The 19,049-nt window shown below is 43.2% G+C and overlaps 1 protein-coding gene across 4 annotated transcripts in view; it reads left to right on the top strand.

Moving 5' to 3' along the window:
• The window catches only part of DLC1 (DLC1 Rho GTPase activating protein), a 415,065-nt gene that overhangs the window by 288,303 nt on the left and 107,713 nt on the right, over window positions 1-19,049 (top strand). The gene's annotated exons all lie outside the window — the stretch shown is intronic.

The raw sequence follows: 19,049 nt of genomic DNA, 5'->3' as shown, positions 1-19,049 counted from the left end.
AGCCACCTCATTCTCTGTCGTCCCCTTCTTCTTTTGCCCTCAATCACTCCCAGCATTAGGCTCTTCTCCAGGGAGTCCTTCCTTCTCATGAGGTGGCCAAAGTATTTGAGTTTCATCTTCAGGATCTGGCCTTCTAAGGAACAGTCTGGGCTGATCTCCTCTAGGACTGACCGGTTTGTTCGCCTTGCAGTCCAAGGGACTTGCAAGAGACTTCTCCAGCACCAGAGTTCAAAAGCCTCAATTCTTTGATGCTTGGCCTTCTTTATGGTCAAACTTTCACAGCCATACATTGCAACTGGGAATACCATAGCCTTGACTAAACGCACTTTTGTTGGCAGGGTGATGTCTCTGCTTTTTAGGATGCTGTCTAGATTTACCATAGCTTTCCTCCCCAAGAGCAAGCGTCTTTTAATTTCTTTGCTGCAGTCCCCATCTGCAGTGATCTTGGAGCCTAGGAAAATAAAATCTGTCACTACCTCCAATTTTTCCCCACCTATTTCCCAGAAATTGAGAGGGCCGGATGCCATGATCTTAATTTCCTTGATGTTGAGTTTCAGTGAAAGTTTGCGAGGCATGGAAGTACAACATTATTATTATTATTATTATTATTATTATTATTATTATTATTATTATTATTATTAAATTTACTTCCCGCCACTCTGTACAGGCTTGTGGCAGGTAACAATAGTCTTAAAATCCCCCATTAAAACCCCTGTTAAAAGACTATAAAAATACCCGGCGGAAAATACCACTCTCTCCTACCCGAACAAGGGCATTGGGGGATAGAGGATGATGATGACTACTTCAAACCCCCCAGGGGGGCAATGTTCTTCCTCGCCAATCCCAGCCTCAACCATAGACCTGGTGGAAGAGCTCCGTTTTACAGGCCCTGCGGAATGCTGACAGCTCCCGCAGGGGCCGCAGTTCACCCGGGAGCTCATTCCACCAGGTGGGGGCCAGGACAGAGAAAGCCCTGGCCCTGGTTGAGGCTAGGTGTGCTTCTCTGGGGCCGGGAACGATCAGTAGGTTTTCTCCCGCAGAGCGTAGAGCCCTGTGGAGCACATAGGGAGACAGGCGGTCCCTCAAGTATGTAGGTCCCAACCCGCGTAAAGCCTTAAAGGTTAAAACCAAAACCTTGAACCGGAGCTGGACAGCAATTGGCAACCAGTGCAGCTGCCTCAGCACTGGCTGGATGTGGGCCCTCCAAGGTGTGCCAGTGAGGACCCTAGCAGCTGCATTTTGCACTAGCTGAAGTTTCTGGATCAAGGACAAGGGCAGGCCCGCGTAAAGCGAGTTACAGAAATCTAATCTGGAGGTGACTGTCACATGGATCATTGTGGCCAGGTGGTCAAGGGACAGGTAGGGCGTTAGTAGCCAGGCCTGGCGAAGGTGGAAGAATGCCTGGCCCGCTACTCTCTTGACCTGTGCCTCCATAGTCAGGGAGGCATCGCTGGTCACCCCCAAATTCCTGGCTTGGGACGCAATGGTAAGTTGCGCTCCCGCCAAGGTGGGTTCCTGTTCCTACCCCCTTCTTCCCAGCCACAGGACCTCCATCTTGGAGGGGTTGAGGTTCAGGCGACTCTGCTCGAAGCGTTCTGTCACTGCTTCTAAACATCTGGCAAATGGTTCCGGGGGGGGGAGTTCGGGTGGCTGTCCATTAGGAGATAGAGCTGGGTGAGCATTATTCCTTGATGGAGGGAGCAAGCCCAAGAAGATCTACTTGGAAGCAAGTCCATTTAATGCAGTGAGGCTCACGCTCAGGAAAATATTCTCAGGATTGCAATGTTAGGGCTGTGTGTTCTTTGAAGTACTTTATAATTAGACCAGACCAAGGCTACAGTGAGAAATAACCTTTCCTTCATATTTCAGCTGAAATGAATCATGTCAGCTGGTAATAAACTGAAGGCTGGACTCTTTTTCACTTTCCCAAAACACTTGAGGAAGTTACAATGAAACAGAGAATCCAAATAACTTAGCATTTAGGCAAAGGCTCACAAAGCAAACAAACAGGAATGTAAATGAAGCTAGCTTTTCCTGTCTTTAATCTGTTTGTTCAGATTCCTTACAGCAGTTGCCCTCTCTGTACAGTGATTATAACGCAAATAACTCACAGTGTAGTCCTGTGCAGAGTTGGTTTCCATAGGCTTAGACTGCACTAACTACATGGGATTGCAGTGCATGAATGGAAAATTCATGAGGAAACAATCTTCACTTGTTTGGAAAGCCTAGAAAATTCTCTTAAACAATTAAGAGAGCAATTCTGCTTAGAATCCTAGCAAAGTCTGTTCAATGAGCTTACTCCTGGCATAGTACTTTTAAGATTGTATTATAAACTTTAAATCCAGCTTCGTATAGTGGTAAAGAAGAGCAGCGACCACTAATCTGGAGAACTGGGTTTGATTCCCCACTCCTCCATGTGCAGCAAGCTGGGTGACCTTGGGCAAGCTCTCCCAGCTCCACCTACCTCATAGGGAGTCTGTTGTGGGGAGAAGAAGGGCAAGAAATTTTAAGATGTTGTGAGACTCTTTTGAGTAGTAAAAAGTGGGGTACGAAAACCCAATTCTTCTAAATGACCAAATGTGCATATTGAAAAACTTACATGAAACTTCATTTTGGAAGAATTTGAATGATCTTCTTTCCTATAAAAACCAAACAATAAGGTAGATAGCTTCAATGGTAAATTCCCCTTCTCTCCAAAACCACAGTGTAATCACTTACCCTCAGTCCAGTTGTCACATGAAACCCTGGCTAATTAAACATAGTTATGATTAGTATAATTGTGCAAATATGGGACAATGTACTAACCAGGGCTGATTCTGCACTTACTTGATTTAATCCGTTGTGTATCCTGCTGAATTCAGATCGATCTGAACTCGGGTCACCACGAATCAATCATGCATGTTGCAGAAGGAAAATTTAAAGTGCCCAAAATCAAAATGGAAATTGAATTCAGCGTAGACTACAGGGATTTAGTCGATCTGGGAGTGGGTAAAAAGTCTGATGCAAACTACACCCAGGTTTAGTTAAAGTATGTCCAACCAGGATCTAAAGCCATGGTTGGGAGTTGGGTGATTAACACAATAATAATATAAAAATATGAGCATTCTAGCTTTATCCTGCCTTCTTTCCTCATGGACTGTAAACTAGGATACCAGCAGGATATTTGTGGTGGAGATGGAAGAAAAAGGAAAATGATGAAACCAGCATTTGTTGAGAGTAGCTAGGAGTTGAATTGTTGTTGTTGTTAGGTGCGAAGTCATGTCCGACTCATCGTGACCCCATGGACAAATCATCGGCAAACCAAATCCTAGTTTCACATATATTTAAAAAGAACCAGGTTCCTTGCTTTGTGTTTATTATTATTTACATTTATTTTCCACTCTCTCTCCAAGGATTTAGGATGGATTACAACAAAGATAAAATTACATATGTAAAAACAGATTACAAAAATAAGACTTTAAGTTAAATATCAGAAAACAGCTAGCTAAACAGGTCTCTCCTCTCCTCTTTCACTATGCAGTTGTTTCTCTTCTGAATAAAAAAATATTTTATTGTTTTAAGCAGCCTGGTGCTCTGCACTCTCTTGCATGTTGAAACCCTGCCAACATTTTTTTATGACCTGGGTATTAAAGATGCTTCTAAGATAAGATGCCTAATATATTACTGTGAGTGAAAAGTTTGAGAAGCAAATGCCTTTAACAGCTGGCATGCCCAGCTGTGCCTAAGCTCAGCATATTGAATCTCCAGATTTAGGCCTAGAATGAAATGAAGTTTTCATTATGTACGTATAAAGTCTGTTGCTTAATCTTGCATGCTCTGAATAGGCTGTATCTCAGAGTCCTTTCAGCAGCTAACAGAATTTTATAGGGGAATCTGTTTATACAAGCGGCATGACTACAATGCCTTGCATCAATCCATGACGTTGGAGATGTCTTCTATTGAAATGTTCTTAAGAAATTCATCCTCAAAATGCCAATTCCCACATGCATGCCCTCTGATGACCAGAAATTTTTATTTACAGTGGCATTTTTGAAGATTCTTGCTTGAAAAAATTGTGTTTAAGGGGATGGGAGCTTGAGCTGAAAGATCTATCTATCAATATTATATATGCATTGGTCCATGTATCACATGATGGTGAACATGTATGTTCAAACAGCCTCTTAACAATGTGGGACATTTTAGGCATTGTTCTGTTCTGTAAGGCCTATTCCTGTGTGACCTTGGGCTAGTCACAGTTCTCTGAGAGCTCACAGAACAGTTCTCTTAGACCTCTCTCAGCCCCACTTCCCTCACAAGGCATCTGTTGCGGGGAGAAGAGGAGAAAGTTGTTTGTAAGGCATTTTGGGACTCCTCTGGGTAGTGAAAAGTGGGGTATAAAAAAGCTCTTCTAAACAGGAATAAGATGAGAGAGAAAGAGGGGCGCTTTGCCCATCCTTAAACACACTCTTTGTTTCTCTACTTATGTAACAGCTTCTGAGCCCTACCTCAAATTTAGCCTTAGATATTATAACAGGAAGAGCCTTGTAAAGAACAACTCAGTATCTTCAGGAGGAATTTCCTGTTATTAGCAAGCTTGTTTTGCATGCCATGGCCTTGCCCCAGCAATGAAGTTGATTTCTGGGCTCAGGTTCATCCAGGAATCTGGAGGAAATCTAGAGGTGTTCATTCCATGTGTGGGGATTGCTGATAACCAGCCTGGATCTTGCCAGGCTGGTCTGTAACCAAGGCAAGCTCTGCCAGGAAGGAAATCTCTTTGGTAAGGAAGGAAGAGGTGCGATGAGCAAACAAACCAGAGCTTTCTAAGTATAGCCACAAGTAATCTAGGGGGCATCCCGAGATGTAGACACCGCACCATTAATTTTCTATATCAAAACACATGTCAAAGGTGCCTCAGCTTGCCTCCTGTTTAGGTGCCCATGAATATCCTTTTGAAATGCAGTCCATGGGCATTTACGGCTTTCGGACACCGCCTGTCTTTAATGAGAACTGTGAATCTCTACCATGTGTCCCCAGGAATTGTTGGAAGAGGAGACTGTGATGTCTCTTAGCATCAGCCTTCACAGGGAAAAGAAAAAGCTTTTGAGACAGATAGGCTAGTGCCCTAGCATCCTCCTTGTCTCTGCTTTTCCTGCTGTCTTCCTTGATCTGTAGGGTGATACTCTCAAGGAATCTCCCTTCTTTCTTTTTTCTTTTGCAGCCCTCTATTGCAGACATCTTTGGCCCCAAGAGAGCAGGATGGATTTTGCTTCTCTCTCCATCCTAGACAGTTAGAATAGATCAGGACTCTCTCACTCTCATTCTCTCTCTCTCTCTCTCTCTCTCTCTCTCTCTCACACACACACACACACACAGCACTGTTCTATCCAGAAAAGTCACTCTTATAATAAAGTGGTTGTACTAGATTGTTGAAGGATTCTCTGCTCCATTTGTTTGTTATATCTGGGCCTGCACTCTCACATCAGGACACGTGGCTCCCACTGTAGCTTAGCCTTGAGTACTCTTCTTGTGAAGGGAGCATGACCCCAGTATTCCAACAGGAACAACTGCTAGTGAATCAGTGCCCAAGCACTGCAACAGCTGTTCTGACGGGTTCAGCCAGAGAAGGCACAGGAAGGTGGGAAGTGAAGGGAGGCTGCGAACTGCAGCATCCTCAAGAAGGAGCCAGTTGTGTTCAGGCAACCAGCTGCCCTGAATCATGCAAAGGCAGGATTGTTGTGTTTGGGGTTCGAACCCAGGCCAGTATTCTGAACCTCTGTTTTCCCCAAAAATCAGGTCAAGAATCCTATAGAAGTAAAAGCCAATATGATGGGATGGGGTGGACTGATGGGAAGGATAGGGTTAACCCACCTGGGGGTGCAACTTGGAGCTCTCTTGGAGCGACAAATGATTCCAGGGGTTCTGGGGGAAATGGCAGCTTCAGAGAGGGGGAAGTCTATGGCATCACACCACTGCTGAGTAGGCTTGCCAACCTCCAGGTGGTGGCTGGATATATCTTGGGATTACAACTGATCTCCAGGTGATAGACAGCAGTTCACCTGGAGAAAATGGCCACTTTGGAATGTAGACTGTATGGACTCTCCCCTCCCCAGATCCCACCTCCCCAGGCTTCACCTCCAACATCTCCAGGTATTTTTCATCCCAAAGCTGTCAATGCTGCTGCTATACTCCCTTCCCTCCCCAGGCAGTTTCTCCAAAGCCTCAGGGATTCCCCAAGCTGGCTACCCTAGATGAGAAGGGTTAAGCCTGACTTTCCCTCCATCACATGATACAGTGAAAATCGTTCTGGCTGGTGGTCTTTGCAACCGAGATAGGCTTTGGCTGTCAAGCAACACATAGCTTCCTATTGCCCTTCTTCATGCTTCCCTATAATGTTTTAAGACAGTTCCTACAAAGGTCAAAGCTATCTAAAGTGGACTGAGGATTCATCTATATGAGATGCATACGTTCTGCATAAGATACATGCCTGTTTTCCTTCGGTCCTCTGCACATTGGCTGACCTCTCCGTGCTGTACACTCGCTAGTGTTTCCAAGCACAAAGTTGTTTTCATGTACAAAATATTTTATGCATCCTCAGGGCATGTAGCTGTTCCAAAAATTACATAATAAGATCATGGGAATTTGGGGTAAACTGGACACAGAAGGAAATAGCCTCCCAACTGTTTTATGCACAAAGCTACTTCTGAGAGCTGATTTCTTGAGACATTCTTAACATATCTTTATTAATTTATTATATTTATATACTGCCCTCCCCTTGCAACTCAGGGTGATTTACAGAGAACATGAAAATAGGTTTGATAGCTTCATCAATTAATAATAGCAATGATGACAGCACCTACAATAACATCATTAATAACTGATAACTGAACTGTTGACATATTGAATGTAACCCTGCAGATTAGTCAATGCAAGTTTGCCCTATGGTATATTTGGTGAGCACATCTGAGGGCGGGGGGGGGGGGGGGGGTTCTGCAGCCAGGCAGTTGTTGTTGAATCAATTGGCCTCAACAAATGCCTGGCAGAAGAGCTCTGTTTTGCATGCCCTGGGGCCAAGGGATCAATCCCTATGAAGATAGGTTGAGGGAATTGGGAATCTTCTGCCTGGAGAAAAGGAGGTTGAGAGGGGACATGATAGCCCTCTTTAAGCATTTGAAAGGTTGTCACTTAGAGGAGGGCAGGATGCTGTTTCCATTGGCTGCAGAGGAAAGGACATGCAGTAATGGGTTTAAACTACAAGTACAACGATATAGGCTAGACATGGGGGGGGGGATTTCATAGTCAGAGTAGTTCAGCAGTGGAATAGGCTGCCTAAGGAGGTGGTAAGCTTCCCCTCACTGGCAGTCTTCAAGCAAAGGTTGGATACACACTTTTCTTGGATGCGTTAGGATGCTTTGGGCTGATCCTGCGTTGAGCAGGGGGTTGGACTAGATGGCCTGTGTGGCCCCTTCCAGCTCTATGATTCTAAGAACTGTGCTAGCTCTGACAGCACTCGGATTTCCTCTGGGAGCTCATTCCACCAGGTGGGGGGCCAGGACAGTGAATGATCTGGCCCTGGTTGAGGCCAGACATCCTTCCTTGGGGCCAGGGATCACCAGCCTGTTGGCTGAGCATAGTGCTCTTTGAGGGGTAAAGGTGGTCCCTCAGGTTTACCTACTTTTAGGAAATCTCTCCCCAAAATACACACACTCATATCCCAACTTGCCGTCATCTTATGATGTTGTTTCAGCCTTAATCCATATAAGAAAACCATTCTATCTATCATCTATCTATTTATCCATCTATCCATCTATCCGTCATGTCATTTAGACCCTACCTTTCTTCTTAGTTTTACTTAATGTTCTATTGTACAAGGAATTTTCTTTTTTGGCATGTGGCATAATTCAGTCACACAAACTCCTTTCTGCAATCAGAAGTAGTAAAGACCAAGCAAAGGTTTACAACAAGGTTATCTGGTGTTTCTGAGACCCACTGTAAACAATTATATGGCTGGCCAAGCAGAAGCACATGTCCAATACCTTGTCTTAACTAGGTCTTCAGCCACCAAATTGATAGTAAAATGTTTGGGGAATAGGCTTTTGAGAATCAAAGTTCCTTTAATCAGAAAAGAATCTTGTTGATGATTCAAGTTCAACTGGACTTGAATCTTGCTTAACTATCATGGCTACCCACCTGAAATAATCATGGCTACCCACCTGAAATAATCTCAGGGGTGGCAAACTGTGGCTCTCCAGATGTCCATGGACTACAATTCCCATGAGCCCCTGACAGCATGTTGAATGTACATGTACAACTTCAGCATGCTAGATTTCCCTAGATGCCTTTGCCCGGACAGGAGGGGTCAGTATTCCATGTAGCACCCACCCAGTCTAAACAAAAGGAGAGGTAAGTTTTTTATGCCCACCAGTATCATGCTTAAATTGGGCTAGGAAATTTTATCCCAAATGGTCAGTGCAACTTTCTTATGCCACAATCTTCTTGGCTATTTTATTTTGATGGAAGACATGGTGGACTTAGAAGTAAACAAGTTCACGATGAAACAATTGGAAGATTCCCCTTCAATATACAGAGATTCTCCTGGAGGAAATTCCAGTGAACTGGCTTCCGGATAAGCCCACAAGCTCATATGCTCTCTAAAAATGCTTATCTTTAGTACCAAGTCATGCTCTTTATGCTAAAAAAAAAAACCCCGGTCCTTGCTACTTTGACTTAATGCAGAGCAATTATCTACTCGGATTCCCTGGGCAAAATTCTCTTCTCACTTCACTACATTTCCCCTCTGACCTTCAGGAGAATTGGTTACACTTGGTTGAGGCTGTGAAAGGGAGAGTAGAATGTGTCCTTTGTTTTGTCTAAATTGCCCCCAGAAACTTTCAACATGACAGGATAGCATGCATTGGCTAGGCCCAGCCTCTGTGATTCAGATAGTATTGGTTCAACTAGCAATCTGAATTCAGTGTCAATTCTGCCTGTAGAAGCAAAACATGGCAACTGTTCTTTCCTCTGTATCTAAAAAAGTGTGCATGCACACAAAAACTCATACCTTGAATAAAACTTTGTTGGTCTTAAACATACCCCTGGACTCAAACTTTGTTCTGATGCTTCAGACCAACATCGCCACCCACCTGAATCTGTTTTTTCTGCCAATTATGCATATTTATTGAGAAGATGATCTGATTCTTCAGGCATGTTTCTCCACAAGTAACAACATAGTTATGAATCAACTATGGCCAGCTTGGTTCAGCCTACCATGTCACATGATTTCTAATCCTATATCAGTATATTGCTGCCAGCTCCAGGTTAGGAAATACCAGAGATTTTGGCAATGAAGCTTGAGGAAGATAGAGATGCTGGCAACGCTATATCACTAAGATATAGTGTGGGTACACTAAAGAGATCTGCAGCAGTGTTTTCATATTGTCTTGGTTAATATTTGCCAGCTTTGGGTTGAAGATTTTTGGGGGGTGAAACCTGAGAAGGATGGGGTTTAGGGAAGGGAGGGTCTTCAGTGGGGTATAATGTCAGAGGGGCCACCTTCCAAAGTGGCCATTTTCTCCAGGTGAACTGAATCTCTTTCACCTGGAAATCAGTTGTAATCCCAGGAGATCTCCAGCCACTGCTTAGATACTGGCAACTCTGTAGGTGAAGAGTAGATTTCTCTCCCACACAAAAAAATCTTGAATCAGTCTTCCTTGTTGCCTCCTCCCTTATTCCTGTCCCACAGCCAGAATCCTAACTGAAACAGCACTGCAGCACCCCATGGAAAGCCATATTCAGAAATAGGATCAATCAAAAGAGCCATTTTACTGCCAACCCTGGCATGAGCTCTACACTTCAGGCTCTCAGCTTATCCATGCAACGTGGCTTTTTCGAGGTGGAAACCGCCTGCCAGCTGCAGGTACCACTGGGTCAGGACCTTAACTATTTTCTTAAAACATGGGGCAGGTGCCAAATTGGGGAATGATGCTCAGAAGACGCACATGTGACATGTCAAAGAGCCACAGGCAACATCCGAGCCACTGAGTGGGTATCACCAGTCTAAATAATTGGTCTTAAGTGCCTGCACATTTTTCAGTGTCACTAATACATGCTGACTTTTTAAAATAAAGGAAGCAGGGATGTTCATTGCACCCACTTGGATTTCTCCGCCTGGGTAACCATCGATGGGTTTGGCTTCCGCATGAATCCGCTTGCACCCTTGAAGGCCGCTCCGCGTTTCAGCACTCCACCTCTTGCTTGGCCTTGCTGACATTATCAGACACACCTTCCGTACATTCCCGAGGGCTTCTCTCAGCGGCTGCTCTCCTTCACACTTCCCAGCCCTATCAGTGAGCGTGGGAAGAATGATTAGCAGGCAACTGTTCCTTGTTTAGTTCTGCCCCTCTCGGTTAATTATACATTTTGTACATAGATTTAACATATTGAAGCCACTCGGTTTCACTGGATGTGTTCATCAATAATACATATTGATGTGAATGTATGCTTCACTGTGCAGCATAGATGAAAAACACCATGCAACACAAGGCCAGGGTGATTTTCAATGGCACCATATCTTTGATTGATACAATCTAAGCAGGTGTGTCATGGTCCCTTATTCCTACAGAAAGCAAGCTTCTTTCCATCATGTTCTGCTTAGGTGTGAAGCCGATTCTAGAGCGAGTCGAGATATACTTAACGGAGCCTCATATTGTCACTAGAGTGAAAGAACTGCCACATGAGGAGAGGAGGAAGTGGAAAAAGAGAAAGAGAAGAGCTGGTTTTTTACACCCCGCTTTTCACTACCCAAAGCAGCTTAACAATCACTGTTCCCTTCCTCTCCCCCACAACAGACACCTTGTGAGGTAGATGGGGCCAAGAGAGAACTGCTCTGCAAGAACTGAGACTAGTCCAAGATCATTAGCTGCCTGCATGTGGAGGAACTGGGGAATCAATCCCGGTTCTTCCTATTAGAATCCACTGCTCTTAACTGCTGGCTCTCAAGAAGAAGAAGAAGAAAACACTTTAAATGGGAAAGTTCCAAGTTTGAAGGACTTTTCCACTGGGGCCAATAGTTTTACTCCAGATTATATTTGGTTCTCATAACAAACCATCACAATCAACAGTCTTGCCCAGAACAATTTGTATTGTTTAATTGCAGACTAAATTGCCATAGATCATGGAGGCATTTGTGTGTGTATGTATAGGTTGTGAGACCAGAAGTAGGAGAGGGACTCCTTGTAGTTTCTCATGCGCCACACAGCTGTTTGTATTAATGAATTTTATGGTGTGTTATCCATGCGTACAATACTTTTAAAACAGTATCATTTCCTTGCCATGGGTTGCCAATATATAACATGTGATCTTCATTAGAGCTTCATTGTGGAATGCTGACATGGACACAGGATTGTTTCTCGTGCCAAGAATTTGTATAGATTTATTTGGAAGTATTTCTGTTTTCAATGCAGGTTTGACTTTTGTATGCAAAAAGCAACACAGTTGTCTTTCTGGTGACAAACAGCCTGTAATGGTATCTGAAAGGAACCAGAATAAGTTTTGAGTCCAGTGTCAACTTTAAGACCAATTAATTTTTATTCAAAGTATAATCTGTGCACACAAAAGCTGACACCTTTTTTAAAAAACAAAACTTATTTATTTATTAAGCATTTAAAAGGAAACAGAAGAAATAGAGATGAAAAAGGGATACAATAACCATTCCGTTTTGAGTTTCTCTACTGGACTAATCTTTAAACCGCCCGTGGCGCCACGGGCGCCACGGACTAAATAATTCGGTAAGGCCTGCCGAGGCGGGATGTGTCCGTGATGAGGAAGGGTCCGGATTGGACCCTTCCTCACGACAGACAATCGCTTCGCGCCTGCCGATTGGTCCCTCCGAGTCTCAGCTCCAGGCTCGCAGTTCCTCCCAGGCCACCGACCCAGGGAGCCCCCGGCAGTCGCGCAAAGCGCGGCTGCCGGGGGTTCCCTGCCTGGCGGGCTGGCGCGGCGAGAGGCGCAAAGCGCCTCTCGCCGCGTCAGCCCGCCGCCAATGATACAAGCTCGCCAGCCAACCACCCAACCCTCCCCAGACCCCTTCCCAACCCGCCGCCGCTTCCCGATAAAACAAAAGCCACCCAGCCACACACTCCGACACCCACCCGCCGCCACCCAACCCCCCAAACCCTCCCTAGACCCCTGCGCAACCTCCCGCCGCTTCCCAACAAAAAACAACCCACCCCGCCTCCCACCCGCAGCCCGCTCACCCTCCCACCCTCCCCAAACCCCTTCCCGACACGCCCCAAAAAGCATCTGCCGCCTCTACACCAGCCCCTGTCACCACACTTCTGAACCCCACACCAACTCACCCTTCCCCCGGCCGCTCCCTGCTCCGCGCTCACCTTCTGCCGGGCCTCCTGCTCCCTCTCCCTCTCTTCCCTTTGTCCTTCTAGCCACGCCGCCAGCCAGCGCGGGTTGCCCGCTGGCCGGCAGGCCACCCGAATGAACCAGGCATGCGCGGACTCACACGCATGCCTGGTTGCTTGCCCCGACGCCCCGCCCCCGCCCCTAGCTCCAGCACGCATGCCCAGACTCCTGAGCATGCGTGCTTCCCTTCCCCATCGCCTGCACCACCGGGCCTCCAAACCGCGCCGCTTACCAGCCTGTCCCCACCAGCTGCCCTGCAAGCTCCCAGGTACGGAGCCCTGGCACTATGCCTGCACTCTGCCCATTTTTATAAATGGGCTTTTTTTTCTAGTACATATTATAAATCTATTTATCGGTATAGTCCACATAAAATGCCAATGATCTTGAAATTCTTCAGGAAGTCTTCTATTTAATAAACTTGTCAGCGTAAACATCTTACAGAGTTCTCCCAGTTTGTCAAGCCAGTTTGTCACCTTGGGTAACTCTGTGTGCTTCCAACAATTCTTGCTGCCCTGGTTGCATGAAAACAAAATTCTTTAGCCTTACATATACCGTCTGTAAAACATTTTATACCAGTGTTTTCTCAACGACTGACATTTTATAAATTTTATATTTTTCCCTAAAGTTGTTCTTATTGTTCTAAAGTAACATTGTGGTTAAAATTCTGCATCCACTTAACCATACAGTTTTTGACATGTTCAGCCTCTGTCTCATATTTTAACAGGAGCTTATGAAGTTGACCTTCCATATGATGTATAGCTTGAAATGGTATTGTTTCAAATTCTGTCATAGTACAAGCAAATATAGACAAAAGGGACAGTTTGTAGTGTATACAACCAAAAAGAAAGAAAAACCTATCCCAAGGCTACTAGCTATGTTTGCAAACTTTATACAGAATAAAGAAAAATAAGATAAAAGGTCTCTTCTTTCTGTGTGGCTTTATTGCAGGATCCAATCCAAACGGATTTCTAGATATCTCCCGTTTTCAAGTAATCCAACTGCTCCGATCTGGATTACTAGCATCCCTACTCTGCAGAGCCAAAGGCCAGGGTATACTTTAAACAATTTCTTTTCATAGAGGTATTGAAGTACCAATTCATTTACAAGTGAGAGCAACAACCACTGAGGACAATTTACTTTGAAAACGGGAGATATCTAGAAATCCATTTTGAGTTGGATCCTGCAATAAAGCCGCACAGAAACAAGAGACCTTTTATCTTATTTTTCTTTATTCTGCATAAAGTTTGCAAACATTGCTAGCAGCCTTGGGATAGGTGTTTCTTTCTTTTTGGTTTTCAAATTCTGTCATATCAAACATAAGAGTTCATCTGCTGTATTCACTCCGATTGGAGCTTTTCTGTAATTTGCAAATATTCAAACCATCCAATACTCTTCCCTTCTTTTTTAAGCATATCCCAGCATTTAAGCTTCTCCATACTGGTTATTTTAAACAGTCCAATTTCTTCTCTTGAGATTTATTTAAGTATGCTTCTACTGGGGATTTTAACCTAGAAAAGCTGCCAAAAATTGGTTAAAAAAATAGTAATATGGCATGTTGTTAAATGTTTTACCAACAAAGAATTCTCATTGCCCAAACCACAAACCAGTTTAATCAGTTAGTGGAATTCTGGTTAGTTTAAATGAATAGTGGATTAAAGGCATCACTTACATATTTCTACTCTTGGCATACAAGAGGTAAGCTGTACCCTGTAAATACATGAGCTATATTAAAATACGTTCATCTGAAATGTGTCATTTGACTTGAAGAAGTGGCCATTTATATCCTGCTTTTCACTACTTGGAGTCCCAAAGCAGCTTACAAATACCTTTCCCCTCCTTTCCCCACAACAAACACTCTGTGAGGTCAGAGGAACAAATTGTAACTAGCCCAAGGTGACCCAACAGGCTGCGTCTGGAAGAGTAGGGAATCAAACCTGGTTCTCCAGATTATAGTCTACCCGTCTTTAACCACAATACCGCACTGGTTCTCAACAGATGTATTACATTAAATCCTTATATTGTTTAAAAGCCTTGGTTGAGCCAAAAATAAATAAATAAATAGATAGATAGATGATAGATAGATAGATAGATAGATAGATAGATAGATAGATAGATAGATAGATAGATAGATAGATAGATAGATAGATAGATAGATAGATAGATAGATAGATAGATAGATAGATAGATAGATAGATAGATAGATAGATAGATAGAAGATGGTGAAAACAATTTGAGTTGATTTTTGAAACAGCATAAATCACACTTTTAAATTATTCATAAATCAGAATATTATAGCTTCTCAAGTCCAAAATTAATAGTATGATAGAAACCTGTGAGCATTCTTTTTTTAGTTATCTTCCAGCTTTCCAACTAAACAGTAAACAAAGAAAACAAACATGTTTTCATTGTTTTAAGCCCCATTGCTTCTTTTCATTAATTTATATACAACAAGCACATTACCACCCAGCTCTGACCCAATGCAAGTGACCAACCAGTCCTCTGAAAGCCATAGCTTTGTCAATTAGAAGCCAGGGTCATGTGTGCATTCTCCCTCCTTCCTCTTCAACCCCATTCTTGTCAGTAATGCTTGAGTGATGAAGGAAAACTGATGGAAACTGGTTCACGCTTACCAGATTTCTTGCAAGGCTACCTTGTAATCCTGCTACAAACCGTGGTTTCAGATTGTTCTTTAAGAGGGAACCCTGGTTGCTCACAACTATATTTACAGCCATTGCATATCTTGTGCAAATCCCTTGCAAACACTGCTAAGGAAAGAAAGGGGAGAACACACTCCAGTGAAGGAAGACAAGAGAGGAAACAGACACATGTTCCCATGTCTGACTTCTGGTTTGCAAGCCATGATTTGCAGAGAGCTGGCATAACATCTGCACAAAGTTAATCAATAGGCTTAAGAGTGCCTACATTTGTGTTGGACTCTGGCCAACGGCTTTAGGCCTGAAGCTGTAATTTCTTCCTTGTGTGAGGTATAAAACAAACAAATCATTTTTTTAAACAGTACCTAAATGAAGATGTGGTGAGTCATATGAAATCAGAATGGAATTATCTCGTATCAATGGCCAGCTATTTGCTTTCCTTATAAGCAGCCTTGACAGTAATGGAACAAAAAGTGAAGTACCTGCATCCTTAACAAAATATCATACTTCTCTGGTTTAGAAATTGGAGAAGACAGTTGTTAATAACAAGGATCAGGAGCTTGCTCTAAAGTTGCTGCATCCGCAGGTCTTTTATTTGTAGGTAAAAAGTCAAAGGGAAGGAGTTTGAGCTTTGCCCTATCTAAACTTATCTGCTAAACACACTCAGATGGAGTTTGAAAGACAGAAACAAATAGCATGCTTAACCTTAAGAGATGCTTGGGGTTTTCGCTAATCTCGACCTGCCACATAGCTGAAAGGGGAAGCCTTTGAAATGGTTTTGCAAAAATATTTACTTTTTATTAAAATTAGGACTGGAGAAGATTAGCGTGGATTCCCCTTTCCCTTTCTTTTTAACCTTGCAAACAGTTTAGTCATGAACTGCAGCAAGTCAGCATGCTCTGTTGTATTTATCTGATAACAGGAGAACAAATATTTCAAGGGCTCTGGGATGGCAAATCCTCCCCGCTTAACCAGCCTTGTGTGGAACTCCCTTTTCCCAACGTTATGTGATTAACAGGTATTTTTGTAAAGAAAGGTGTTCATGGGTGGCCCATCTCTTAATACTCGTAGAGTATTGCTCTTCCTTCAGATTGGCCCAAACCCATAAATGTGCAAGGGAAGAAAAGAATTCCATGCCCCAGCTAGAGCTGGAGTGGTTGAACCACTGCCGTGTGCAGAAATTACAGATACTGCCCCTAGAGCAGCCATTTTCAACCTTTTGACCATGGAGGAGCTCCTGAAACAATTGTTCAGGCTCCAAGGAGCCATGGATGTGATGTCAGCTGGCCATGCCTTTCTGTCACACATCCCAGAAGTGACATGTCACCAGAAGTGACATCACCACTCACGTTAATAAGCAGGTTCAAGCAGGACTGAGGTGGGGAGAGACAGGAGGCAGTTGAAGGCCTAGCTCATGGCCACGTTCACTGAGGCAAAAAGGGGAATGGCCACAGACCTTTTCTGGAGCTCCTGTGGACCCCAGGGGGTCTGCAGATCCCCGGTTGAGAATCCCTGCTCCAAAGAGACCACAGAAAGTATCCTAGGGGTCATGCTGGAAAAGGAATCTGCCTGAAACACTCAAAAACTAGAACTTGGGACATTGGTGCCAGTTATCAGGAAACTGTAACAAAGAATTAAATGAATCAGTCCCTGGATGCTGTTACACCCTTTCACTGCTTCGATCATATGTCCTCTTCCACTAAGTGTCAAACAATACAATATGTCTAACACCTAAGGATAAAGATATCTGAATGTGTGGCCTAACATTATGAGTGCAATGCACAGAAAAAATTAAAATGTTGTTATGCACAAAAATATATGTATTTATTTACAAGGGAAGTATAAAATGCTGTAAGTCCTTAATGGTAGCTTCACTACAAAATCAATTGTAAAAATCACAAACAAGGACCAAATGGCCTGGATCAAATGCACACAGCCTTCTTCAGTGGTCAGGCATACATAAATGGTAAATATATATAGGCTCCAGACATATAGTACATATTCTTAAATAATAGCAAGGACACTGTAGAAATTGCTAAAAAGGAAGATAAAAAGAGAGAAAATGTCCATGTACGTAACAATATAGCATATATGACATATAAATAAAATTATAAATAAACATCTATTCTAGTTCATTAGCCCTGACCTTCATGGCCCAGGCTAGCCCAATCTCCTCGAATCCTGGAAGCTAAGCAGGGCCAGCCCTGGCTAAGATTTGGATGGGGGAACTCCAAGGAATCTAGAGGTGTCGTGTGGAGGCGGATAAAGACAAGCCACCTCTGAATACCCCTTGCCTTGAAATCCCACAAGTATGTTTAGGAAGGCACCGAGGCCCCAAAACTGAATAAGTTATGCTGCATTCCCATTGACATAAATATCTAAAGTACATAACTCTGCAAATACCAATTGGTTGATGGTCCATGGCCCCAAGGAAGTATATCTGGCCTCAACCAGGACCAGAACATTTTCAGTCCTGGCTTCTACTAGGTGGAATGAGCTCCTGGAGCAGACCCAGGCCCTGATGGAGCTGGCATGGTTCTTCAGGGCCTGTAAGACAGAGCTTTTCCACCACACTATTAGTTGGGGCTGGTGAACCTATAATATCAAATGAGCCCCTCTATAAAGAACCCCTCCCACAGAAATATCACTTAATGGAGATTATGCTAGAAATAATATCTAAACTGATACTCCTGTTAGTAACAGAAAGTGGTTTTAAATGGCTTTATAATTTTATTAATTTTTGTTGTTGCTGTTTATTGTTGTACATCACCCTGAACCAGCTTGCCAGGGAAGCAGTACATAAATCAAATACATACATACATACATAGTACATACATACACTATTTCAGCAACCTGCTTGGATAGGTAGGTAGGTATTGTCTTCACCTGACAGATAGAAGGCTGAGGGAAGATTGTGGTCTGGCGGAGAAATGGAGGCTGAAAGGCTTAGTGTGAATTCTGCCATGAAACTTCCAAGGGTAAGTTCTTACTGTAAGAGGGAAATGGAAGAGTTGAAGAAGAAAGTTCAGGTATTAATCAGATTCCCTCATAAATAAAAAAAATTAGCAGTTACCTATAATGCATAGTGAGAGAGATCTTAGGTTCAACAGATAAAAAGTGATGAAATAGAATTGACTGATAGTGGTACAATATCCAGGTCAAGATTAAATTTTCTAAAAATAAGGAAATCTGGCTCTGTTTAAACCAGGATGATATTTGGGAGTTAATTTCTTGATGAGGTTCAGTTCAAGAAACCTTTGATGGTTTCTGGGGTTGTTTTTTTTATTTTGTTTTGTTTTTGTAGAACAGTGACTTTCTACAAAACTCACTATTATGCCCAGGGAGATTAATGGTTTGCCTAAAGCTACCTAGTGAACTCGTGGCTATATTGAGATTTGAACCAGTAATCGCTTAGCGACACCCATACACCCCATGTACCAGCTTTTGTGAGGGGCAAAGGGGATCTAATTGTTTTCTAGCTACTGAATCATGTTATTCATACATCTGTGTGTGTGTGTGTGTGAACAACCATTTAGTCTGATGAAGAGTGCCTGAACTCAAAAGCTCACACCTTTAAATAAATCTTTGTTGGTCTTAAAGGTGCTATTGGATTCTGTTTTTATGATACAGAATAAAGAGTGTTGTCAGTTGGTCAGGGGTAGTAATCCTTCCCCTTTACTAGAGATTAAATGGTCGACTGAAACTCTTGGCATGAAGTTGAATAACATCCCCTAATAATGGCTGCAAATCAGACTGAAATGATGATAACACTTGATGGGATCAATTTAAAAGTTGGCGACAGTAAGAAGAAATAGTGGTAAAATAGTCCTCAAGGTTTCCAAATATGATTTGTTTTAGGTTTGTCACACACACGATATCTGTGTTAGCCCTCCCTTTGCACAAGGTTTTTGTTGCCCAACGAGAAGAAAACTTCTTCATCATGTCCTGACTAATCAAAGCACCGAGTGCGATTACTAAGAAAACCGAAGCCTAGATTTGGATGCT

This window comes from Paroedura picta, chromosome 10, assembly GCF_049243985.1.
Source record: "Paroedura picta isolate Pp20150507F chromosome 10, Ppicta_v3.0, whole genome shotgun sequence".
Classification (NCBI taxonomy): domain Eukaryota; kingdom Metazoa; phylum Chordata; class Lepidosauria; order Squamata; family Gekkonidae; genus Paroedura; species Paroedura picta.
This window is presented reverse-complemented; position numbering and strand designations above follow the sequence as displayed.